This window comes from Artemia sp. Qi Xiang Cuo, chromosome 7 (genome assembly GCF_049724085.1).
Source record: "Artemia sp. Qi Xiang Cuo chromosome 7, ASM4972408v1, whole genome shotgun sequence".
In the NCBI taxonomy this organism is placed as follows: Eukaryota; Metazoa; Arthropoda; class Branchiopoda; order Anostraca; family Artemiidae; genus Artemia; species Artemia sp. Qi Xiang Cuo.
In genome coordinates, this window is record NC_142800.1 from 48,912,397 (window position 1) to 48,939,887 (window position 27,491).

Here is a 27,491-nt window from a genome sequence, read left to right on the forward strand (position 1 = left end):
ATCACAGCCGTCAATACGACACGAGCATTTGATAATTTTCAGCAGCTGAGACGGAGCGGCAAGAAGATCTGTTTTTATTGGCACAAAAACTTCGTTATCCTGCAGTTTCCATCCCAAGCTTAAAGGGTCTACTGGGTTCCCGAGCCAGATTTGAACTTGGCAGTAGACACGTAGCGAGTGGTACTTCGCTGCTGCCTGAGTCGGTGGCAGTTCTTGTGGATGCACGAAAGTGGTGGCAGTGCTCACTTTTCTGTGAAAGATTAGCTTTCTGGCAGTGTCCAGGTTCGAAACATCAGGGCAACCGTACAGTATCAACAATGCTCGCTCTCCTGCTGCCACAATATCGTCAAGCGATATGAGCTTGTCGCCAAATATAGCAGCGCTGTCCCTGAAACTCTTGTTGGAAAGTAGCAGCTGAACGGCTTTGCCCTTTCCTAGTCCGTAAAGTTGAGAGGTTGTGTCACAACCTAGCACGGCATGACAGAACTGTTGAGATTGCTGACATCTGTTTTTTGCTTTTACTTCATCTCACTAATATTCAAATCTGAAATAGTACCACCAAACTTAGCTTCAGGTGAGAATTATAAACGACCGGAACGCGAATCACATCGACTGATCAGAAGAACCAAGATGTCAGTATCATCAGCAACCACGATTGTGTCTGTAAGACTAGCAGCTTCTACGGCTTTTTCTACAATCAGAACATCGGCGTCTCCTTCCGAGTGGAAAATTCGGAAACCAACGGCTTCCAAATGGTTGCCGAGCAGCTTCAGGAAACGTCCTTTGTTTGTCTTAAATGAAAGAAACTCTTCTTTCTTCATGCAGATGGTCATCTCTTCGGTGAAAAAGACTTGGCGCCAACCATCCTTGCTCGACGTAAATGGGTGGCATCTTTGATCGCTGGACCACCTTCATATCCGTCAAACACAACGATCGCACTAGGGTACCTTGCATGTACGTAATGGACGTATAAAGCAAAGATGACCTTGAAGTTTGACCCTACCTTCCATGGAACTCGATGTAGAAGAGAACCACCATCCAAGGCGATATTACACGCAGAAGCAGGTCTTGAGGTTGACTGAGTCTCAATCCCGCAAGCCTGGAAGATCGCTTTTGCAAGCTCTGGCTTATTTACTTTTCTCATAAGGCCATCGCTTTCGAAAAGAGGAGGAATCGTACAAAGTTCGTACTTGAAATATTCTTCTCGGAGGTCAGTTCGTTGGGCTACTATTATAAACCGCTGGAAAAGGAGCGCCGGATCTATGTGAGCTACCACAGAGGACCCCGCCTTTTTGACATTCATTAGGGTCACTTGGTCTTTTTTCTTGAAGACTTGCTCTTTCAAGGTTATTCCCGTCATCTTACTTAGAATCAACTTTCCAGCCACATCGGCTTCGTCAACATTAATATCTTGGGAAGAAGTTATGCCGTTGGCAATGTTTCTAAGCTGATTGTCACCTCTGAACGGAGAAGATTCTCCGAAGTATCCGACGAGCTTCTGGGTATCGTCGAAGTCACGCTCCTTTCTACTGGAACTCATGTCGCGGTGCTGCTCACTTGTCGAGTAACCAATTTTTGTCAAATTTTGCATCAAGAGGTTGATCTCCAGGCATGCTGGTCTTGACAGAACCCAAATGGCTCTCTGCTGTTCTGTCATCCCACCTCCAGGTGTAAGACCGCCCGATGTTTTCAGACTTCTCATATACTCCTGCTCGATGACAAGATCTGCCGAGAGCCCAGCCCAGCGTCGCTCTGATCTTCTAATGGTGTAACCTCCCTGTTCAAATGCTTCGAAGATTGGTGGGTGACTAGTTTGAAGCTTAGCCATCTGTTGCTGGTATATCCAGACCGACTTGACATAGAGGTTATGTCCAGATGCTGCTAGAAACGGAAGCATCTCTACTGCAGATTATAGGTGCAAATCCCACAGGCCTAGTCTCTCGGCACGTATGAACTTAAGCAGTATCCCAACCAAGTCAAGATACTGAAACCAGAGCTTCGCAGTTCTCTGAGTCAGCAGGTCTTGGCGTCTCTGCTTGAGAAAGTTTTCAAGTTGCTTGAGCTGGGGATCATGACTGAGATCTTCGGGTGGGAGGTATCCATCCAGTACGTTAGCGTACTTGAGATGACCGTGAGTGTTGAAATTTATCCTTGTAGTGCAGAAAAAGCAACACTCTTGGAAGTTGAAACTTGGAGTCCGTGATCGGTGTACCACTTTTTCTGCTTCCGTCTTTTCTTGCAAGGTTCGTCGTCTTTCAATCTCAATTTTCCACAAGTATATTTTGTTTGTGAAAGTCTTTCTGCAAGCAACATGGACTTGGTTCCTTGCCTCGACAGAGATGCTGGTACCTCTCGATTTGCTAGCTTCATTGATCGCCGTAGCTCCTTTTTCTGCCATTACTGACGATTCTGAGGTGTCTATTGAACGTTCACAAAGGGGACATAAAACTGCGGTCTCAGCAATCTAAAAAAGAGAACTGGGAATAAGTGAGCTGTCGGTGAATGTTACAACGAAAACCCTGATTCTGAACCGAAAAATCTGTAGCTAAACCCTCCCTAGTTCAGATAGGTTACTAAAATAAATGAACTGTCAATCTTATTGAGCGCCGGCGTCGAGTATCATGGGTTCTTTAAGGATTTTTGACTAGGGAAATCTGACAGTCATATCTATAACAGGAATCAGTGATATTCGTTAATACTGTTGCTTCCACGAGAGAAATAGCTTTTTCGTCCTACCTAGTGGCGTTAACCGAGCTGCATTCAGGTGATTTGTTTGCTATACTTAAGTTTTCTTCAGACAGATCGCGCTGATAAAATATGTGTCAGAAAACAGAGGTAGGACGAGCGTAGTCTTCTTTCCTTTCTATATTTCCTTCCTCCGATTCCTTTCCGCTTCCTAGTAGTTACGTTACAAAAGCATCGGCAAGAAAAACAAACAAAAACGCACCTGTGTTAAATCTCTGCTCGGACTCCAAAATACTTTCCATCTGAACGCCAGTAGGCTATTTGTTCAGTTGGGGAAAAATGAACCCAAAACTCGGGCACCAATTATAAAAATACCCCTGTTTCGTGTTTCCCTTGTTTTTTTTTTTTTTTTTTTTTTTTTTACTTCATACAAAAACATAACAACTATAATAACTAAATGTTTAAACGTTTAGTTTCTTTCGAAAATATTATCAAAAAAAAAGTAGTTTTTTAAAAGGGAAACCAACAATAAAAAACTTTTCTTTCCACGGTTGCTCATTCTCGGATTCTGGAAGTATATAAAAAACAGGTGCAAAAACCGGGAAAAAAAGGGAATTTCACAACAGGATGGAGATTTAGATTTTTGATATGTTGTAGAGCTCTCTTTTCTGAACACAGTGGTGCAAAAATAATTTCTGTACCAATTTTTTCCTGGTTCGACCATTTTTTCCGTATCTTTCCCCTACTATTACGACCACTGCATCACTATAATACTAACCATAACCCATCCCCTATTACTGGTGAGCTACCACCAGGAAATGTCTCTCTGAGGGATTGATTTCCCACTGGTATAGTTATGCATAATTACAGCAACTGCAATCTAAAGAGAAAATTAGATAGGGCAAGTTCTCATACCACAACCAACGCCCCCCCCCCCAAATTGTTGCCACCGCACCAAGCTTGAAGTCAATCCATATTTAACTACAGTCAGAAGATGCTTTTTTTGGTAATGTCTCAATTTGGTCTGAATTTCGGTAATGTAAGATGAATAAACGATTGTTTGCCTGTTATTTCACGCAAATTAATGGTCCTATGTCAATTCCAAATTTTTGGTCAACCTTCTTAAGACCATAAGCGGGCGTGCCTTGTTTGCCTCTCATTCTAGACAATCTAACGGTACTATGTCAATGCCTGGTCAACATGCCTGAGACCCTAGGCAGGCGTGCCTTTCAAAAACTAACAAACAAGTATACGTCCAATAAGAGAGTCATACTTACTCCCGCCATTTACCCATGCCGCAGCCATTTAAACATTTGCCTCTCAATTACTTGGACTATCTGTCTTGGCTTTTCTCTTTCTACAATTAGCAATGTCTTGATGCAACCTACTGTAAAATACTTGATTTTCAATTCAAATTTCATTCCGTCTTTTTAATGTTTGTCTTTTTTCGGTGATGCTACATATTATTCAGCCACATTTTTCAGGTTTAACTAATTTGTCATTTATTGCATATGCTGATAATTTTTGAGGGAATGAATCTTTGTGACCTGAGTCTGAACTCAGTTTGGTGAATACTGTCCATAAAGATAATGTTGATTATTTGCTGTTAATCAGGCATTTCAAAGTTAGCATAATGAAACAGTTTCAGCTGTTTCAAGTTTGTATGAGCAAATTGGTCTTAATTTAAATACTGAGAAAGATTAATATTAAGTGTTTAATACAATTACCAAACTAGCAATCTTAACTTTGGTTCCTTCTTAGTAATGCTGGTTCCTGTTTTGGTGGCGTGGTATTTAATTGCATAGCTTACAGAGTAAGCTATGCAATTTGCCTATTATTTTATATATAGTATTTGTTATTGAGAAAGAGGGCCTTGTTGGTCTTTTGAACACCAAAGGTCAAATATGCCCTCTTTCCCCATAACAGATACAAGTATATAAACAATGGGTAACTTACAGTCCTTGCTCTGAGGGCTGAGAGGGGTTGACATCCCAAAGGTCAGAGAATATTGAAGAAGAGTTGAACTAAACCAAAACACGTTATGGACATTCTGGTTGTCAAAAGGGGAAAACTCAAGAATCACTGAGGATATTAAGTTGGAACTTTAGGGGAATGATCAAGTGATCAAGGGCATGTTCAGGTTTATGGTAAACAAATCAAAGGGCACTGTATGCATGTTGCTACTATTACTTCATCTTCTGAGGTTAAGGATATTAATGTGAAACTTTCAGGGAGCACTCTGTGCATACTGCAACTACTACTACTGCTGCTACTTCTGCTATTATTGCATCAACCACTACTACTGAGGCTAAGGGTAGGAAGTTGAAACTTTCAGAGAATGTTTAGGGGGGAGTTGAACTAAATAAAAACACCCTTTGTACAAGCAGGTTTTCCAAAGGGCATAACAGCAGTATCCCAGGAATTGTCTAGGGTATTAAGTTGAAGCTTTCAGGACATGTTAAGGGGGATGTTGAACTAGGCAAAATACGAAATGTGCATACTACTACTACTACTATTACTACTAATACAACTTCTACTAAAACTGCTACTACTACAACGACTACTATTAGTACTACTAAAGCTAAGGGTATTACAGTAAAACTTCCAGAGAATGTTGAAGAAAACAGTGAACTAAATTAAAACACACGATGTGGAGGCAGTTTATTAAAAGACCATAATAGCTATGTCTCAGGAACAGGATTGAGTATTAAGTTCAAACTTTCAGTAAACACAAAGAGAGAGAGAGAGAGAGAGAGAGAGATAACACTCGCGACAAAGAAAACAAACGGGATTACGGCCAGTAGAAGAAAAAGACAAAACTAAAGCGACGCGGATATTTCGCCCATATGAAACAAGGCGTCTTCAACGCTAATAAAACAATGATAAAAATTAAAATAGCCTAAATTCAAAAAAATCCAAAGCCAAGAAATAAAAACAACAAATATCTATATCTACAATTGTTCCCAGTGTGACTGATCGCCACAGAATTTTAATAGAGTTGCTTCAATGAGAACACTAAAACGACTGGATAAAATAATATGAATACAAATGTTGATTATCATGCTGCAAAATAATCCTATTGCTTGCTACTATTGCTGCGATTTTCCTAGATCTTGTATTTAATCTAGTCCCCTGGTGATTTTGTAAAACTTCATTACCCTTATTAAATAAATAACAAGTTTTTTCGACTGAAAGTAAGGAGCAACATTAAAACTTGAAACGAACAGTAATTATTATGTACAGGAGGGGGTTGCACCCTCCTCAAAACCTCACTCTTTTCGCTGAAGTTTTTCAGTCCTTATAAAAAAGTGTCTTCAGCGAGGTGTTGAGGAGGAGACAATCCCCCTCACATACGTAATAATTTCTTTCCGTTTTAAGTTTTAATGTTGCTCCTTACTTTCAGTCGAAAAAACTTGTTTTTTATTTAATTTCTGATGTTTTAAATAACGCCAGGAAAGCTGGCTCCAACTCCACGGAAAAATCCCCCATCCCCACGGAAATATCCTCTGGACAATCAAACCCCGGTGAAAATTTACCCTGGACAATAACCCTTAATATCTCCACGCGTCAAATTGAGTGGGTAAAGAGAAAGCAAGACATATAAAAGACATTGCATATGATTTACTGGCAAATTCCCCCAGTGAAAAATTTCTCCTGAAAAGTTCACCCCCTGGAAAATTCTCCCCTTATAAAATCCACCCAGCAGAAAATTTGTCCTCCCCTCTCCGTCCACAAAATGTATGCATATTTCCCACTAGCCAATACTACACGTAAGCAATGGACAAATTTTATAACTCAAAGACCTTTCCCCAGGGGCTGGGGGGGGGGGGGGTAATATTATCACTAAAGGCATTGCTATTGGGCCTTTCAACTATGCTGAACAAAATAGGTGTCTCAAAATTTTTATCAGACGATTTTGGGAAAAAAGGGGCGTAGGAGGGGGCTTAGTTGCCCTCCAATCTTTTTCATCACTTGAAAAGGGCACTAGAACTTTTAATTTCTGTTCGAACGAGCTCTCTCCCGATTTTCTAGGACCACTGGGTCGATATGATTATCCCTAGGGAAAATTAATATACACGCATCTGTGATCTTTCTTCTAGCAAAAAATAAAAAATTCCACATTTTTGCAGATAGGAGCTTGAAACCTCTACAATAGGGTTCTCTTATACGCTGTATCTGATATTCCGATTTTCAATAAAATCCTTTGACTTTTAGAGGGTGTTTTTCCCCTTTTTCAAAAATCAGGCAAATTTTCTCAGGCTCTAAGTCTTTGATGGGTAACACTAAACTTTATAAAACTTACATATTTGGAATCAGCATAATAAACCAATTCTTTGGATATATCTATTGGTATCCAAGTTCTGTTTTTTAGAGTTTTGGTTACTATTGAGCTGTGTTGCTCCTTACTTTACAGTTCGTTACCACGAACTGTTTGATTAGCTATTGGTTCACTTTTTAAGCAGAATGTTATACATTGGATCAACATTTAAATTACCTGTCTCTCTATTTACTGAAATATTAGCCAGAATATGTTGCCTTTTTTTTATTTCAATCGCCTCCCTAGCCCACTGTGTAAACCGTCTATCATTAGAAATGGTTGTGGCACTGTCAAACTGCAAGTAATGATTAGGGTGACAGAAAATGTGTTCTGCCAAAGCTGAAATAAAAATTTCAAGAGGCTTACTAAAAGCTTTACTTATTGAGTTATGATTCTCAATAAATTGTTGAGCAAATTGTTGGCGAGTTTTACAAATTACATTGGAGTTTTACATCCAATGTAAAACTTTTCACATGAACAAGAAATACTATGCACACGACTACCCAAATTGCCACAAGTCAAATCCTTCCCAGAATTGAGAAAACTGCTTAATAGTCTAATTGACTGAAAGCATGTATCAATATTATATTTACATAAAACCCATTCAAATTTTTCACATAGGCCTGGTACATACAGTACCAGGCCTAAAATATAACTTTTTGTCAAATTCAATTTGGAAGACTGTGACACTGCGTTTATTTTATTAATATGTTTAATGTGTCTATTTTCTATTATTTACTTTATGAATTTAATCGGATAACCATTACAAAATAAGATGTCTTTTGAATACAATAATTCTGACTCACTAAATTCCTGGGAACAAATTCTAACAACCCTGTCAACTAATGAAATCACAAATCCTCTTTTCACTGAAACTGGGTGGCATGAGTGAATATTTAAATATATGTTGCTGTGTGTAGGTTTTCTGTATATTGAGAAAAGCAAATGGCTATCTCTTTTTATCAACAAAATATCAAGAAATATAGCTTGTTATTTTCTTCAAATTCAACTGTATCTTTTTTTTTTACAAAGCTGTTTAAATGTTCAAGAAAAAGATTAAGGATTCAAATCCGTGCTTCCAAATACGGACTACATCATCCACGAATCCACCCCATAAACATGGGGAAAGTCTAAAACTCTGTATAGCAGACGTTTCAACAAAATCAACGAAAAGATTTGCCAACAGAGGACTAAGAGGAGCTATTCATTAACCAAAGTAACCAATTTCATTATAAAATCAACATCCATGCTCACTAAAGAAACATCCTGTAATAAATTGAAGTGTTTTTGTATTTAATTCTTTAATATATATTCACACTTTTTTACACCACAATTCAAATACATGGAAATAACATCAAAACTGCAGAGAATCAAATTCTCCTCCAATGCAAAGTTATTTATTTTTTTTAATGACGTCAGTGGAATTTTTTCGATGAGATTTTTGAGCTCCTAAAAGTGGACAGAACGTCACTGAGTCATTTTCCTAATTTGGAAACAGGTGACAGAAAAGTTGATACAATGGGATGGAGCAGGATACCATTCTTATGAATTTTGGGTAAACCTTATATTTTGGGCCCCAAACAACCTCTTCAATAAAACTTATAGTAAAATTGTGGGGCTATTTGTAAATTCTTTTTCAATGCCTTTAATTCAGTTCTTGTTGCCTTTATGTATTTTACAGTGGAGTTGAAATCAAGTTTTTTATATGTGGGGCTATCTGAAATAATGGCTTTCATTTTCTGTTCATAATCACAACTGTCCATTATTACAATAGTGTTGCCTTTATCCGCTCAAGTGATAATGAGGTCTTTACTGGCTGTAGCCCCATTTGTTTTCTTTGTTGTGAGAGTTCTCTCTTGCTTTGTGTTTTTTTGTCATGGCTGGCCAGTTCAGCTTTAGATTTTTCATTTGAAACTTTCAGCGCATGTTAAGGGGGATTTTAAACCAACCAGAAGAGTGCTATATATATACTACCCCTACTACTTCTACTATTACTCCTATTAAGGCTAAGGGTATTAAGGATGCTGTGGGGTACACTATATATTATTACTAGTAGTAGTACTACTACTGCTGTTAGTACTAACATTACTAAGACTTATGGTATTAATGTGGATGTTGGGCTAAACTAAGACTTATGGTGGATGATGTTGGGCTAAATCAAAACATAGTGTAAGGACATCCAGGTTTTCAAAATAGCACAGACACAATTTTCTAGGAATGGTATTTCATTTTTATACAGCTCCAATGTTTTATTCTAAATTTTTTCTCCAAGAGGCACTTCATATGGAAGGAGTCGTTGCATAAACTTCAGAGAGGTTTCATTCGATTGGAAATCGGAAGTTCTAGTGCCCTTTTTTAAGAGTCAGAAGTGATCAGAGATCACGAAGCCCCCCCCCCGCACACACCCTTTTCTCCCCAAAGACATCTAATAAAAATTTTGAGATAGCCATTTTGTTAAAAATAGTTAAAAAATCATATAACAAAACTCCAGGGTCAACACAACCCCCTAGGGCCTGGGGGTGGCATTGTAAGTTGTGCCCCGGGGGAGTAAATGGTTCTTATAGAAGGGATACTTGTATAAACTTCAGAGAGGGCTCATTTGATTGGAAATTGAAAGTTCTAATTCACTTTTAAGAGTCAAAACAGATCAGAGGGCAACTAGCCCCCTCCAAGCCTTTTTTTCTCAAATACATCCAATAAAAATTTTGAGATGGGAAGACTAGTTGCCCTCCAATCTCTTTTGACTCTTAAAAAGTGAACTAGAACTTTCAATTTCCAATCAAACGAGCCCTTTTTGAAGTTTATTCAAGCATTCCTTCTATAAGGACTATAAATGCCCCCATGGCATAATTTACAATGCCTGCACCTGAGCCCTGGGGCGTTGTGTCGACCCTGGAGCTTTTGTTATATGATCTTTGAAGTCTCTCTCTCAGTCTCTTTACTTTTGTGTCTGGCCGTGTGTTTGCTTACCTCAATGCCAGTCTTTGTCGATTTGCATGTCTGAATCTATATAGTTGCATGTGTTTTTATCTCTCCCACTCTTTGCCTATGTGTCTGGGTGGATGTTTGCTTCTCTCAGTGTCTGTCTTTGTCGGTTTTTACGTCTGAATCTATACTCTCACTCTCTTTGCCTGTGTGTGTGTGTTTGGGCGGATGTTTGCATGTCCTAGTGCCTTTCTTTGTCGCTATGTATGTCTGAATCTATATATTTTTATGTGTTTTTGTCTCTCTCACTGTCTTAACCAGTGTGTCTGGGTGGGTACCTGCTTGTTCTGCTGTCTGTCTTTTTCGGTTTGTATGATTGAATCTATATAGTTATATTTGATTTTGTCTCTTTCACTCTCTGGGTCTATGTGTCTGGGCAGGTGTTTGCTTATCTCAATGCCTTTCTTTGTTGGTTTGTATGTCTGAATCTATATATTTACACGTGTTTTTGTCTCTCTCACTATCTAAACCAGTGTGTCTGGGCGGGTGTTTGCTTATCCTGGTGCTTGTCTTTGTTGGTTTGCATGTCTGAATCTATATAGTTGTATTTGTTTTAGTCTCTCTCTTAGTTTATTTACTCTCGTGTCTGGCCGCTTTTTTGCTTACTTCAATATCTGTTTTTGTTGATTTTCATGTGTGAATCATATAAAGTTGCATTTGTTTTTATCTCTCCCACTCTCTTTGCCTATGTCCATGGGTTGATGTTTGCTTCTCCCAGTTCCTGTCTTTGTCAGTTTTCATGTCTGAATCTATATATTTGTGTGTGTTTCTCACTCTCTCTGTATGGGTATCTGTTAATCTATTTCAGGTTCTAATCAAACCTCTATGAATCTGTTAGCGTTACATAGAAATAATGGGAGTGTAACAAAGTAATAGATAACATATTTTTAATGAAATAATGACATCTATGATATTAATATAAATATATGGTAGATACATTATTATACATTATTAATATCAATGAATAACTTTGGACATTTTGAATCTGTTCCATAAAATAGTTCACCATGTTCTCTCTTGATACTGTACCTATTGTCTTTTCTTAGTTCGTAATTAGAAGAATAATCACTATTCCATTTTGACTCATACAATTTTTACTGGTGTGTCATCGACAGGCTCAATATGCGTTTCGTCTTTGGTATTATTTGGTTCATTGACTGTTTGATCAATGGTGTATGTAACGTTTGCTGGCACTTTGTTTTTCATCGATTCATCTTTATATTCCTTAGTGATGTTTTCTGACAATGCCCTTTTTATTTTTCTGGCAATTTCACTGTCTATTATCGCATTATTTGTACACAGGTAACAGTTCCGGCATGTAGACATGATATGGTTTATGATATTAGTAGAAGAGTAGGCCTTTCTTTTCTCCTTTGCTTTCATTTGAATGCTAATACCTAAAAGATGATGATAGGTTCTATCATTAGGTAGTAGGTTACCAGAAGCATTAGCAAGAAGATACCCCTCTTCATCAACTTTTATTTTTATGTTGGCATTCTCTTTGAGTACTAACTTCTCTGGAAATGATACTCGCATATCCACCATTTGTACAATGGAATTTTTTTGGTACTCCAAAAAATTTAATTCCTTAGTGTCATGACAACGCACGCATACGTTTCCGATAGTGCTACCACTTGTGCTTGTTTCACAGTTCAAATACTTCTCCTTGTTGGCATTCAATGCTACAATAACATTATCATATGAACACAATTTTTTAAAATGCTCCATCTTCACTTTTTTAAAGATACGACTTATGTGTTTATCGTTCCACTGCGTAAAAAATACTGATTTAATACATGCAATAAACTAGGTAGTGTCGATAACCGGCCATAGAGTTCCAGTGAGAAAGCCGCATCATGTCTCTGAGCAAGCATATATTACGATTGGTAGAGCTGTAAGCATATTTCATGTCATTTTAAGATACGTAAAAAAAAGTTGAATAATTTCTGTTCAAAAAAATTCAGTCCCAAAAAAAGTGCTACTACAAATATTATTTTTCTAATAGTAAAGGTCATGATTAACGTATCTACACCACTCTCATTTTGAGTTTGGAAAATATTAAATGTAAAGTTTTAATGTTTTAAGTATGTTTCATCTCATTCTAGGACAGGTAAAAAAAAAGTTGAAAAAATATATCATGTTAAAAAAAAATAAAAAAAAACTTTAAAAAAACTTCAAAAAAAGTAAAAAAAAATGGCGGAAGGGGCCTAAAAAAGTTGGGGGAAGGGGGCCCCCTGGGAGGTGGGGGTAGGGGACCCTTGGAGGTTGAGGTCCTTGACGGCTAGTGTCACTGATGGTTGCGATCCTTGATGCTTCAAACCTATAATCACCTCACTACTTGATTTCTAAGGATTTCTAAGGATTGTTCTGAATTTCCTCATTAAAATTCTTTTCTTGCCATCAACATCTCTATTAGTATCAACTTTTTAGTATACTAGATTGTTAGAACATATTTTATAATGACGACACTGCTCGATTGGTATTTGTGTATTATTCCAAACACAATTGGGAAGTAAAGCTAGGTCAAATCTCAAGGTCATCTTGACATCAATGGCTCTATTACTTTCAACTTTTTAGCATACTCCATTGCTAAAAACAATATTTTATATCGTCTACATTCCATATTGTGTACATGTCTATTATAACGACCACAGAGTTTCACCCCAAATCATCCTTCAAAATGACGATTAATTTGTTTCGCCCAAATAATCCCTAAAATATTGATTAATTTGTTTCGCCCAAATAATCCCCTAAATGTAATTTCTGAATGTTCCTTTGTTTTGGCATCCCTGCGTTGTCACATTTAAAATTCTCTGGAAACCATTTCCCGCATTAAATATATTCAAACTGTCTTGTATCTCGTTTGAATTTCTGGAAATATCTAAGGTGTTCCTAGTTACACTATTAAGGTTTCGAAAGAATATTAATTTATCTCTGACACTAAAGTAGAAAAGCCAGATTGCTTCTTAATCCCCTCATGATACATTAGAATTCCCCGTCAAATTTCCATCATTGTCGATTATGTAAATCAATTTCGTAAAAATATGGACTTATGTCTGTACTCAAGAAACATCAAACAATTTGAACAACATCATATCACCATCAAACAGAACAGAACCATGAAAAGAAAAAAAATCAAACCAACCATCAACAAACAGAACCATGAAACAACGTCAGCAAACCATCAAACAGACCTAGAATGAGGTGTGGTCTTGTACCGTTAGACTCGATTATAAATAACAGCAGACGGTCCCGTCCACGCTGGCACTCTCCTCCCTACTCCTGTCAACCTTCTTTTCCCCAAATGTATCCAATCAAATATTTTTATCAAGCCATTTTGTTCAAAATAGCCCAAAGATCAAATAACAAAGAACCAAGGGATAACACAGCCCACCAGAACCTGGGGGCAAGTGTTGCAAATTATGCCCCTGGGGCATATTATGTTTCTATGGAAGGAATGGTAGTATAAATTTCGACTGTAAATCAGAACTTCTAGTGCCCTTTCTAAGAGACAAAAGTGATTGGAGGGCAACTATCCCCCCCCCCCAGCCCCTTTTCCCTAAATGCATCTGAACAAAATTTTGAGATAGTCATTTTGTTCAAAATAGTTTAAAGATCAAATAGCAAAACCTCAGGAGTCAACACAACCCTCCAGAGCCCAGGGGAAGTGTTGTAAATTATGTCACAGGGGCAGATAAGGTTTTATATAAGGGATTGTCAGTTTTATGTAAGGGATTGTCATATAAACATCAGAGATGGCTCATTTGACTGGAAACTGAAATTTCTATTCACCTTTTCAATTTCTATTCACTTTTTCCCTAGAAACCCCTCCCCCCCCCCAACCCTATTTTCCCCAAATGCGTAATATCGAACATTTTATATAGCCATTTTGTTCAAAATTAACCAAAAATCATATAACAAAAACTCCAGGAATAACACAGCCCACCTTCTAACTCCCTTTTTAAGAGTCCAAAGTAATCTAATGGCAACTAGCCTCCCCCCCCCCTCTCACCAACCATATTTTCCTCATATGTGTCCAACCAAATTTTGAGATTTTAATTATGTCCAAAATAGACCAAAGATCATATAATGAAAACTCTGGGGTTTAAACAGCTCCCCAGGACCCGGGGGCAAGTGTTGTAAATTATGCACCAGGGGAAAAAGGTTTTTAGGGTAGGAATAATTGTATAGCTTTGTTGGGGGCTCATTCTATTGGAAACTGAAAGTTCTATTTCCCTTTTAAAGAGTCAAAGGGGACCAGAGGGCTGCTAACACTACTGCCTTTTCCCCTCAAATTCATCAAATCAAATTTTTGAGATAGCCATTTGGTTGAAGTAAGTCAAACGATAAACAAAAACTCCATGGTCAACACAGCCCCTCAGAGCCCCAGGGCAAGTGTTGTATGTCCGGGGCCATATAAGGTTCTTATGCAAGGATTTTGAACATAGTTCAAAGATCAGATAAACCAAACCCCCTACCCCAGTAAAAAAACTTATGAAGGATATTTTATTCCAATACTTAAACGAGCTGACCCCTGGTTTTCTCTGCATGGCCTGACCCCCCCCCCCCCAAAGAAAAAAAATTGTTAACGATATTTTATTCCAAAGACTATGGCAACTCAGCCCTGTCCCTCAATGCCCCCCCCCCCCCCAAAAAAAAATATTTATTAACAATATTTTATTCCAGAACTTATGGGAGCTGGCCCCTGGTCCTCCATGAAATATGGTTCTCCATATTTGGCGCTTTACTAAAACGAATTATATTACAAATATTTTCTTTTGTACTTATTACAACATTGAAAATAAAATGAAAATTGTATTGAAAACAGGCCAATATTCTCCCAATAGGGCTACTAGGCCCTGCTGCTTTCACTATTCCCAAAGTTTGGAGGATTTTCCCGAAAATCTTGCAAAAACGGAGCAACAAAAATGCTGGGGCCTAGAAGCGTCAAAGCTTTAAATCCAGCCCTGGGTGAAACAAAATCTTGAGATGGTGAGCTTTCAGCAATAAATATCATTATATACCAAATATTCAGTTTAATTCGATTACTTCTTGCCAAAACTGTTAATTTATCTTGGAATAAAAAATTATTTTCAAATAGGGAATTTTGAAAAAAACTTGAAACTTTGGCAATCAAAAACGGACAGAAATTAATTAAAACAACTTTCTGAAAAAGAGGTTTTCTAAACAAAATGAAAGGAAATATTAAACTTAAGATCAGAAGAAATACAAACCTACACTAACTCGAACTTAAAACGACCAGAAATTACTATTAAAGAATAAATGAAATCCAAAACGAACAGAAATTGAATAAACAATCATAGCAAAAAATACAACAGGTACTAATATAAATGAACAAGTAAATCTTAAAACGAGTAACGCTTAAGTTTAATATGCAAATCAAGCTTAAAACAGACAAAAATATTTTGCTATTGAAGTGAAATGTAACCCAAAATGAACAGAAATTAAATGAACAATCATAGCAAACAAACATACCTACTGCATCATTGGCGCTTTACTGAAAACGAATTATATTACAAATTTTTCTGTTGTATTTATTACTACATTGAAAATAAAAATAAAAATTACAGTAAAAATTAAATTTTGGACTGATGAGCTTTCAGCAATTAATATCATTATATATCAAATATTCAGTTTAATTTTATTAGTTTTTTCCAAGACTGTTCAAGACAAAAAGTCTAAAGCCTATGATGTCATTGGTTCTTCACTGAAACAGACACATATATTACAAATATTTTCTTTTCCAGTTATTGCAACAGTGAAAATGAAAATAAAATTACAGTGAAATAAAATATTGAACTGATGGTCTTTCAACAATTAATAGCATTACATATAAAACATTCAGTTTGATTTTATTTGTACTTTCCAAGACTGTTCGAGACACATATAGTTTTCAGTAAAGCGCCAATGAAGCTTGAATTGCATATCTAACTTAAGCATTACTTGTTTTAAGATTTATTTATTCATTTATAGTAGTACTTGTTGTATGTGTACCTGTTTAATGTTGTATGTAAATTAAATGATTGTTGTTTGTTTTGGGTTTCATTTATTCTTTAACAGTAATTTCTGGTCGTGTTGAGTTATTGTAGGTTTCTATTTCTTATGGTCTTAAGTTTAATATGGCCTTTACTTTTCTTTCAAAAACTTCTTTTTCAGAAAGTTTTTTTTAATTAACCCAATAAAAGTGACTAAGTCAATAAGTCAACAAAAACCAAACAGAAATTAATTTTAAAAAAAAATTGCCTGAAATAAGCTTTCAAAGAAAAGTAAAGAGCAACTTTAAACCAAAAGTGAGCAGAAATAAAGTCAAATAATTTCCAAGCTAAAACTACCAAAAAATAACCATTAATAAATAAATTAAACCCAAAATAAACAGAAATTACAAAAATTAACCAAGTTAAACTTAACCCAGCAAAAACTAAGATGAGTGGGGCTGATGCCCCTCCCCATCCTTCTGATGACCAGAACATAATTTGCACTTTACTGCAAACAAAATATATTTTAGAAGTTTTAACTTCTCAACTTTAATAAATCAAAAATTATTAAGACTTCAAGGAATAAATATCAGTGTATGTATACTAAACTGGCAATCTACATTCATTTGATGTTTTATTCAATAATCTTGGTTATGGTGCTTTTTGAGTTTGACTTGGTTATTTATTGAAATTTCTGTTTGTTTTGGGCTTCATTTAGTTATTGATGGTTATTTTTTTGGTAGTTTTATACTTGAAAAATTATTCAACTTTATTTCTGCTTATTTTTGGTCTAATGTAGCTCTATACTTTTCTTGGAAAAACTTCTTTTGTGGAAACATTTTCTTAAAGTTAATCTTTTCTTTGAAAAACGTATTTTGTCAAAAAGTTTTTTAAATTAATCCTTAAATAGATCCTCCTTCAAATTTTTCGTTGCTTCCCAATGTAATAGGTTTTATGGTGTCTGCTTACAGCATTGGTTTGTTGACAAGAGAAGTAGATTATATGTATTTGAAGCTCTTGTGGCTTTTGTTGTTTTATTATACTCTAACAGGCCTTTCAATGATTTGTTCTGGAAATAAGAGTACAGAACCTCATCAAGAAACATCAAAATCAATATTGCCATCATAGCTGGTGGCACTTGTTCCTGCAAGCTGAAGTGGAAAAGGAAATATGCAGAAAAAGAAAAAGCACACCCCAGCAGGTTCTCTGACCAGAATACACATGACTTTGGATTCATGTTTTTGAACCACAAAGAGCTGCTACCCAGGCTGTTTACTTCATGCTACAAAAAAAAATGACAAGAAAAGTGAGTATTGAGAATAAAATGAAAATGAAACATTGCAAACCAAAACCTCCATGTACTGACTAGCTGGCACAGTTAAAATAGGGACTTTTTCAGAAAATAGGAATTTAAGGACTGTGATTTTAGGGACCACTGGGGACTTTAGGAACCAATTTATGACCCCTGCTTTTTAGTCAGTCCAACATCCCCCTCAGCATTCCCTGAAAGTTTCAACTTATTGTCCCTAGCCATTCCTAAGATATTGCAGATACACAATTTTGAAACTCTAGAGACAGATAGTGCCTCTTGAATTAGTTTGATCTCCATCTAAATAACCCCTGGAAATGCCACCTGCACATGCGTAGTTTTTTTTTATCTAGTTTAACACCCCCTGAGCATTCCCTGAAAGTTTCAAATTACTGCCTTTTGCTTTTTCAGAGATATTGCAGAAATGCAGTTTTGACAACCGGGATACATGCAGTGCCTTTTTGATTTAGTTCAACATTCCCCTAAACATATCCTGGAAGTTATAACTCAACACCCTTAGCTGTTCTTGAGACATTGCATATAGGCTACTTTGACCAACTGGATACAAATAGTGCCTCCTTAGTCTATTATTTCCCTCGAAATTCAATGAAAGTTTTAATTTAATACCCTTATTCCTGAGATATAACAGATAGGCTATGCTGAGAAGCTGGATGCATACAGTGTCTTTTGATTTAGTTCAACATCCCATGAAAGTCTCTATTTAATATCCTTAGCTATGCCCAAGATACTGTAGATACACCATTTGCTAAGCTTGATACACACATTTTTTTCCCCTTATTCCAAAGCTCCCCTCAATATTCCATAAAGTTTTCAACTTAATGCCATTGACTACTCCTGAGATACTGCAGATATGCCATTTTGACCACCTGCATGCAAAAGGTATCTTTTGATTTAAATCAACATCAACCTGAACATTCCCTGGAAATCTGAACTTAAAATCCTTAGCAGTTCCAAGGTATTGCATACATGGCATTTTAATGCAAGTAGTTCCTTATGAATTTGTTCAACTTCCTTCTCTTCCACATGCACCTTTTCTATTCTAAACCTACAGGCAACTTTCATAATTTATGGCCCTCACCCCAAGCACTGTGGGTGCCATGCCATCACTAGAGGCACATTTATTGGACTTTTCCAATGTTCTGAACAAAACAGTGATTTCAAATTTTTGATAGGATATCTTTGGGAGACCAGGAGGGGGCTGTAGCTGAGAAGGATGTAGAAGGTGTGCTGGCTGCCCCCCCAATAACTTTGATTCTTAAAAATATACTAGAACTTTCAATTTCCAATCAAATGATGCCCCTCAAAAGTTTCTAACGTCCATTCTTCCATACAAAGTGGCCTGGTCAAAATAAAAAAAAAAACGATTCATGGAAGCCACTTTACTGTCTACTTAGGGAGCACTTCTCAAGTACCTATTAAATATTTCTCAAAATAAATATTTTTTCAAAACACATGTTTAAAGTTTTGGTTACATTGGACTGTGGTTTGCTCTTAGCTATGTTGCAGCAATTGCAGCAAACATGAAACTAGTTACAACGATGGCATAATTTGGAGCCAATTTTCCCAAATCAAGTAAAAATGAGCCATATAGTAGCTTACCATAAAGGCAAATATATACTAAAGGAAACTGACCTGATTCTGTGGATGCTTAAATTATACAGGTTATTTTAGTTTTGACAAGATTTTTGAAGAAACTGAGTTTCACCTGGGGGGAGTAGTGGTGGTGGCAAACTGCAGTCTGTGAGGTGTGCAATTGCTCCCTATGCCCCATAGCAAATTGCACCCCTGGTTATAACTATTGATACTGTGCCATAGCCCTCTCAGGGCTGGGCTTAGATATAAGTACAGTACACAAAATAACACAACATACAAAATCAAAAACTTACGTACCGGTATATGTTTTATATCCAGGCATTGATGGAGGGGTAGAAATAGGGTGGTAATAATTATTGTTTTTGGAGAGCATTGAATATGGAATTAAATTGTATATTTATTGGTGAAATTCTAAATCTCTGTGTTACATTATAATTTTTCCAAGAATAGTGTCATCTAATTTTCAATTGACACAAAGTATATAAACCAACAAACCATCTACCAGGACCCTTCATAAACTGCAAAAACTTTAGAATTTCATTGAGAGACCCAAAAAGAGAAATTGATTTCTGGCAATTGGTAGCAGATCAATAAGAGTGCCAGTAAAAGGTAACAGGTAGAATACTTATCCTTATATGAGTTTGATTAGCCTACATAATAAAGAAGCCATTATTGAAAAGCAATTATTTACACTATTTGGCAAAGATAAATTATTGTTGTAAGACAGAACTCAGATGGAAAAAAAATACCATTAAGGAAAAGGGTAACACTCTTGTGCATTACCCATTATGAACTAAATGCTATAATAACAAAACAGTCGTGACATTCAATTCCCTATTCAAAACTGTTTCCAAATATAATGATTGCTACCATTACAATTGTATCCTAGTCCTCTCTCTCATTGGGCCTAGATGTAGCCCTAGGTTATAAACAAAACATTGCTGATTAGAGGCATTATTTTTTTACTCATTTCTACTCAGCAATTGCTTCATAGTGCCAAAGAGCACCAATATGAAAAAAAGAAAACACTTGATTAGGTCATTCTGTCTAACCCTGAATTGCTATATAAATAAAGAGAAATGTGTTTCTGTGTGTGTGCCCTGTATGCATTACCATACAATTTGTTGGATTGCCAAGAAACTTTAAGAAGCTGCTGACTATACTCTTATAAAGGTTTTAGTTTTAAATCAGCCTGCTCCCATGGCGCTCTTAGTACTTTTCATGCTGACTGAAATTAGAGACCCATGAAAAAAAATTGACTGTTTCCTTTTCTTCACAATTTTTAATGTTATTATCTAATAATGCCTAATGGGCAAGCTAATACTAATTTTATGGGTATTAAGTATCCAGTAATTCCTGACAGGTAAGTTGAGGTGTCAGAATTAAGTTAGATAAAAATTTAAAACAGTTTCTCATTTTTTTATCCACCATGTTTCTTCTGTCAGCATTAATGTTTTTTTACATTTAGGTGAAACAGCAGTTTTTAAGCAGCCTAACAGAATAAGAAGAAAACATAGCAGATTTGTTTTGAATTTTTTTATTCAACTTAATCTTGACAAATTTGTGTTTGTAAATTAGGTTATATAACTTTTACAAAATGGATTTATAATGAAATAGTAAGTTTGAAACAAAAGTTATATCCCATTTTTATATCCAAAGAATATAGAATGAAATTATTATTTTCAAGGGTCCTAAAGGGGCTTAAAATTGAATTTGCAAGAAAATCAATTATTATATTCAGAAAGAGCATAAAAAATGGCATCTAGTGGTATGTTCAATTTATTTTTAGGCCAATATTATGAACTGCTCAACAGCCTATTTATTGAAAATGTGGTGTATCTTAACAAGAACCAAAACTTTAAACTTACCTCTCATTACCTCTACAGAATTTTAAACTTACCTCTCATTTGCATCAGAAATAAACTTTACGTCCACCCCCTTAATGTGCAAATATATACCCTGAATTGGTATATATAGAGGTGGGGGGGGGGGGGTAAAATTCATTTCCAACAAAAATTATTGTTATATTTGGAAAGAGCAAAAAAAAAGGCATCAAGTAGTATGTTTAATTTATTTGTAAGTCAATAATATGAACTGCCAAAAATTTACTAGGCCTAAATGCTGTGTGACTGTTTTTGTAAAAGTTATCTTGAAAATAAATGTGTTAAATAATTAGTAGGCCTACTTTACTAGCCTACTGTTGTCAAATGACAACATTTCAGATTTCTATGTTATGGCTGCAAAAGATTCTTGAGAAGAGACAGGGTAGATGGACATCCACCACATGGCTAATATGGAAGTAAAGTTCATTTGTGATACAAATGGATGTTATATTTAGATTGAGGATGCAATTCTGGGTATATATTTGCACATTAGGGGGGTGGGGGTATATATTCTGTGAATATATAGGTTCTAAGAAATTCATAAATGTCTTAGAAAAACAAGGAAAGAAGAGAAGATAAAGGCTCTCTCCCTGCAAAATATGTTAACTAGGATTATTCTGCATATTATGGAGTAAGAATTGTTTTCTTAATATGTTTCCTTATGTGCAGCTGGACTCCTAGGCTTAAAATACTGGTTGGCTGGTTGGCTAATTTAAAGATTTGTATATATATATACACTGTCAAATTTGCCATCTGGTGGTATCCTGTAGATCTTGTCTCAGATCATCAGACATCACATATATTCAGAAACATTATAATTTAGATGTTTTTATTGCTGAGAAAAACTCAGGTCAGAAAGGGTTAACAAAGAAGAGAATGTAGGCTAGCCTATGACAAGATGATAAACCACAAAGAAATATGCATTATTAAGACTATGTCTCAGAACATCAAGGGGTGTGCACTATCAGAAAAAAGATCATATTATTTGGAAAGAGCAAAATATAAATATAGGCCAACAGTAGGCCTGCCACTGTTTTTGTTTTATGTTTCCTGTCAGCAGGGGCGGATCCAGGATTTTTTTTTAGGAAGGGGTAAGATAGGTTGATCCCAAAAAAAAATTTTAGGGAGGGGCACAAAAAAGGTTGATCCAATAAACTTGAGTTATGAGAAAGTTTAATTGGTAAATATCTACCAAATCATATTATTGAGTTAGGAATAATGTGAATACACAATTCAATACATTTTTTAAAGCTTATTACAAATATAATCAGCATTTCTATCGGAATTGAATTTCAGCCCCCCCCCCCCACCTATATATACCTAACCCAACCTAACCCTGAATTGGCATATAGGGGGGGGGGGCTGAAATTCATTTCCAATAGAAATGCTTATTATATTTGTAATCAGAATAAAAAAAGGTGGTTAAGTTATACAAAATCATATTATTGAGTTAGGAATAAAGTGAATACACCATTTGATGCCTTTTTTTTATGCTGATTATGAATATAATAATCATTTCTATCAGAAATGAATTTCAGCCCCCCCCCACCTATATATGCCAATTCAGGGTTAGGTTAGGTATATATAGGGGGGGCTGAAATTGATTTTGAGTTTAGGGGGAAGGGGGATTTCAAAAACCTCTTCCTATGACATAATTTGTCCTTTAAAAATGATTTGAATATTTTTACTTGTCTATCTCTTGTCAAATTCCTTCCCTAATTAATAAAGGTTAAATGTCTATAGAGTTGTTTGGCACCTTGATGCTACCCTTAAGGGTAAGGGGTCACTAAGCAAAGTTGTGACATCACAACAAACCCGGTTTCATTATACCATGACCAAAGTCAGCATGAATTGAAAATTAAATGGCTCACAATGAAAATAGGATTTTGGAATAGGCTATAGCCTATTTTAATGAACAAGGTTAAAAGCTGAATTTGTGTAAGGTAAGCAGTGATTTATAATTATGATAGTAATATAGGATGAAATGTGAGCTAAAACAACTAGTAATGTGCAGTAATTTAGCATTATATAGAGGGGGGAGTGGAGGTAGGTACTTCAAAGTACCTTCCCGGGACATACCTTAGCATGTGGTTCCATCCCTGAAAGTTTCATTTACCCAACCCAACCCCTTTCCAAGATAGCCAAAAGTAACTAAAGTAGAATTTTACCAATTACACTACTATGGAATATGCTAGGGGGCATGCCCCCCTTGGATCCACCACTGGTCAGAAGAGCTGCTAAACTATAATTTTACCAAATTTACCCTAACTTTTACCAATTTAATTTCAAAAATCCGCCCCTTTCCCCACTAGAACACAGACTTGAACAGCATTTAGGCCTAATAGGCTACTGAGTGGTTGAAAATGACTTGGATCTGGCATAGCCTACATAGAATTAACTTACCTAATTTTTCAGTTAATTTATCAAGAATTTATGAGTATTCAAGCATAATATAGATAATTTGTGCACTCAAGTTTACACTACAAAATGTAAAGAATTTGAGTCATCACTTGTACAAATATCTAAAGATAAATCTATCAAATGTGAACGTTTTCGTGAGGTATTGGAATGGACTATGGAGTATCTTCACTTCCAATTTAAAATTTAGGAGAAAGGATTCAGCGAGACGAAACGGAACTTCGAAGAAAAAAAAGGGATGAAAAAAGAGTCTGAAATACATAAGAAGGGGTATCAAATGATGTTTAAAATACCTCCATGACTAGCAAATATCAACCAATGTCGCAGAACGCTTTGTACTTAAAATTATCAAAATGCTTCCTCCCGATCCAGAAAGCAGGGGAGTAAATTGCTAGGGGGCAGGGGGGGGGGGGTAGTTGCCCCCCGACCCCGTTCCCTCCCCCCAGAACTGATTTTGCCCCCCCCAGAGTTTTTTAGATTATACCCTTATTTATCCTTCATCCGAATAAAAAGTACACATTTTATCGAATACAAAATCTTATACGAAATGACACGTAACCCGGAGCCTCGTGTTTTCTCTAGCATTGTCAAGTAAAGATAGTAACCCGGAGCCTCGTGTTTCCTCTAGCATTGTCAAGTAAAGATAGTATTGAATGTAGACCCCGGCGCCACGTCAATGAGGGAAGACCGGCGGCGGCGGGGCCAAAAACAGCGCGCCACGCCGTGCCGCCGGTAGGACTCCGGCGGCGCGATCAATGTTGACCGCAAACATTAATGTTTTCATCAGTCTTTCTCAAATCACAGCTTAAATTTACAACAGATTCGAGCCTATTCATAAAATCAAAAATTCACAAGTCGCTGGCGGGAACTGGTCTTCTTTGTTATTCATCAAGAGAAATAGAAATCTGGTAGAAACGAAATGGCTGTGGCGTTTCAGAACCCTTGCATAATACGAGTAGTTGAAGTATCTATTAGCTATGTATTCTTAACATAAATAATTATCAAAATTAGTAGTTTTTTTTTATCGAGCATTACTGCATACAAAACTTCAAATACCGTATCACAAAATTCGTCAGTTATGTGGGTAAAAACTTTGAATATAACCTTGAACTTAGAAACTTAATTTTTTCATAGTGCCCTTTGCCTACATCTATTTTGGCACCTTTAAAACAGTTGAAATGGGCGACTTTGATATTGATTGGGTTTTTTTTTGCTCTTTTGGATTCCTAAGAAGCCTTCTTGTATTAAAAACTGGTTTTTAATAACAATTTAAAAAAAGATGCATTTTAAAGTTTTTTTTGGTTTCTTTATAGAATATATGTCATGTAGGCTAAGGCTGAACTGCTGCTTTTTTATTGGTTTTGGCTGCTCTGTTGGATATTATTCATTTTTTTTCTTTTGGGGATTCATTCCAAATTATAAACTGATAAATACCTAATATCAGTCAAGTTATAAACTGCATCTAAAAGGAGTAAATTTATCAAATTAAAAATACATGATGAACAATTCACATGAGAACACTTCAATTACAATGACACAAAAATACTTAATAGTTTATTGGCTATGAAGAAGAATTAAGTGCCAGCTATTTTCTTAGGTAAAAAATGAAAAGCTCATCCGTTTTAACTGCAATTAAATGAAATAATATGCAGACTGAAGTAGCTCCAGGAAGAAGTTGAAATTTTCATCCTAGTTCGTCACTTTTAATCCAAGCAAAATGTTAGGACACTTAGTATCATTTATTGAGTTTAAGCTTTGATTTCCAAATGCTCCCAAGAATTACCAAATTTAAGAAAGTCGCAACAATACGTCACCTGTGGGCAAAATACTCAACGACTCCTCTTTGATCCCCACCCAGACTCAAAGCTTCTGCTATGGTCATTTCGATGGAAATCTCCAAAGAGTTTCTTTTTAAAATAGCTTTCAAGCGTAGTTAGGCGTATTTAGACTTTTTTACTTTTTTCTTCAAAGCTTTGAAAAAAGTGTTATAATATTCGAAATGTTACATTTGTGCATATTTTTGCTAATCATTTGTGGGGTGATCGAATTTTCTAAGCCACTGTAGATACGTAAGAACGTTGCAACATCTAGTACCCTGAGGTCATAAGACTGTTAAAGACTCCTCCTTGAATCTCCCAAATTGAAAGCTTTTATTATGACCTGGCCTTTTAATGTAGCTTGGGCACTGGACCAAGGGCGCCATTGTTACTCGAGCGCAACGTTAGGTGGAGATGTTGATATCGCTTTCGTCACACCAATTCGTTTTAGTGTGAATCTACCTGGTACATATGAATGAATGTTTTCAAAGTAAACCCGTTTCATCAATAGGAAAAAAAAAACGGATTGGACGCATATGTTCGTTTCCCTTTTGACGATACCACCATGCAAGTGCTGTATCAAGTATAACTCACGAAAATCTTGTTAATTTTGTCAACTCTTCAACTTTTTGGCATCCCTGCTTTCAATAAAAAAAAAAAAATCAAGGTACTATCACTTAAATATAATAACTCCCTATGCTCCCCTTCTGGATACCATCTTGATAGGATACCGTCTCTGTTTTAAATAATAAATCAAAATAATCAACTTATTGGCACCCCTGCTTTAAAATTTTTTTTAGATATTATCATTTAAATATGATAGCTCAATACCCCCCTCCCCCCTCTGAATACCACCTTGATAGGATGCTGTCTCTGCTTTAAATTAAAAAAAATCAACTTTTTGGGATCCCTGCTTTCAATAAATAAATTTTGAACTATCATCATTTAAATTTAATACCTCTCTACCCCCCCCCCCTCTGGATACCACCTTGATAGGATACCGTCTCAGCTTTCATTAGACAAATAATTTACTTAATAATTAACTAGGTCACTATATGGTTCAAACAAACACGCAAAATAACTTTAAAAAGCTTAGTGTTCCTTGAAAAAAAATTGAGGGTATAAGTAAAGGGGTACAAAGACAACAACAAAAATGTCGAAATTATTTAGATATACCTCAAATTATTGGTAAACTGAGTGATAGATTCGCCGTGGCATTCCATAAGATCCAAAGAATCTAATTAAAAGGGAGCACACACAAAAGCCAAATCAGGCCAGTAGCCTATGAGAAATCGCAAAATACTCAAGACAATGAACAAGTCGTAATGTGGGACCCTGGGTCTATCAATATATTTCAATGTTTTTACAGGGAGTTTGATATCATTTTCTAGATTCTCCACTTTAAAAGAAGAAAATAATTATCTTTTTGGCATCCTTGCTTTCAATAAAAAAAAGAGGTATTATCATTTAAAAATGATAGCCCCCTATCCCCCCCCCTATAGGCAATAATTTACAATTTATTTATGAATCATATTTTTGGGGTAAATTCCGGTTCAATCTTTAATTCCCCAACCTTGTACATAGCTTAGTCTATAGCTAAATTTTGTCTCAGCCGAAGGTTGTTTTTATTTTTTTTTTTTGGGGGGGGCGGGGGTAAAAATGTTCCATAAATAAGATTGTATTTTCTATCAGGCGTTCAAAAATTGAGTATTAAACATTAAGAAAATCTTATCTAAAAGCAGCAAAAAAAAAAAAAAATCTGCAAACTTACAATTCAGCTGTAGAAACAATATGTCGGCTATCAATTTCAAAATCCAACAAAAGGCCGAAGCTGTATAGTAGTGATAATTCTATTCAACTTGAAAATAAAATTCTTGACTACGAATGATGTAAGAAATAGCGATTGGGAAACTGCGTTCAAAATGATTTAAACTCATTTCATAAAGACGATACTTTTTTTGTCAACATATGAAGAACTGTGTATATTGCAATATTTACAATAGCATATTGTATCTGTCTGGTTTTTATGCAAAGTAACAAAAGAGACGAAAATTAGTGAACAAGAGAGTAGTGAAGAATTATGGTATGCAAAGTAATATTCGGTAGGGAAAGTCACTGGTGATAAATCGCTAGGGGTGGCATCGTGATTGCGTGATTTTCGGGGATTCGGGGAACCAAATTTTTTTCGGGGTGGTGCATAGATTTTCGGGGAAATACCCGAAAATTCGGGGATAGTGCAAGCTCTGCTTGATTTCTAATCAGGAAAATCGAAATACTAAACCACACGATAAGGAAAATCTCCGACTTTGCGGTTGACGCAGTAAAGACTTACCATTAAAATAATTGTAAGTCGAACTAACGCCGCCACCGCGGTCGGTGGTGGCGTGCTTGCGGCGCGCCAGTGGCGTTATGACACTTTAGCGGCGTTCGACCGGGTCTTTCGTCAGCGGCGTTCGGCCGATCCGC

General features: G+C 36.1%; 1 protein-coding gene across 1 annotated transcript in view; it reads right to left on the minus strand.

Annotated features, from left to right (window-relative positions):
* Window positions 1-23,333, minus strand: part of numb (NUMB endocytic adaptor protein) — an 86,947-nt gene extending 63,614 nt beyond the window's left edge. The window contains exon 1 of the mRNA XM_089091571.1: window positions 23,194-23,333. The gene's annotated coding sequence lies outside the window, so the exon portion shown is untranslated. The remainder of the gene's footprint in view (window positions 1-23,193) is intronic.
* Window positions 23,334-27,491: the final 4,158 nt, after the last annotated feature.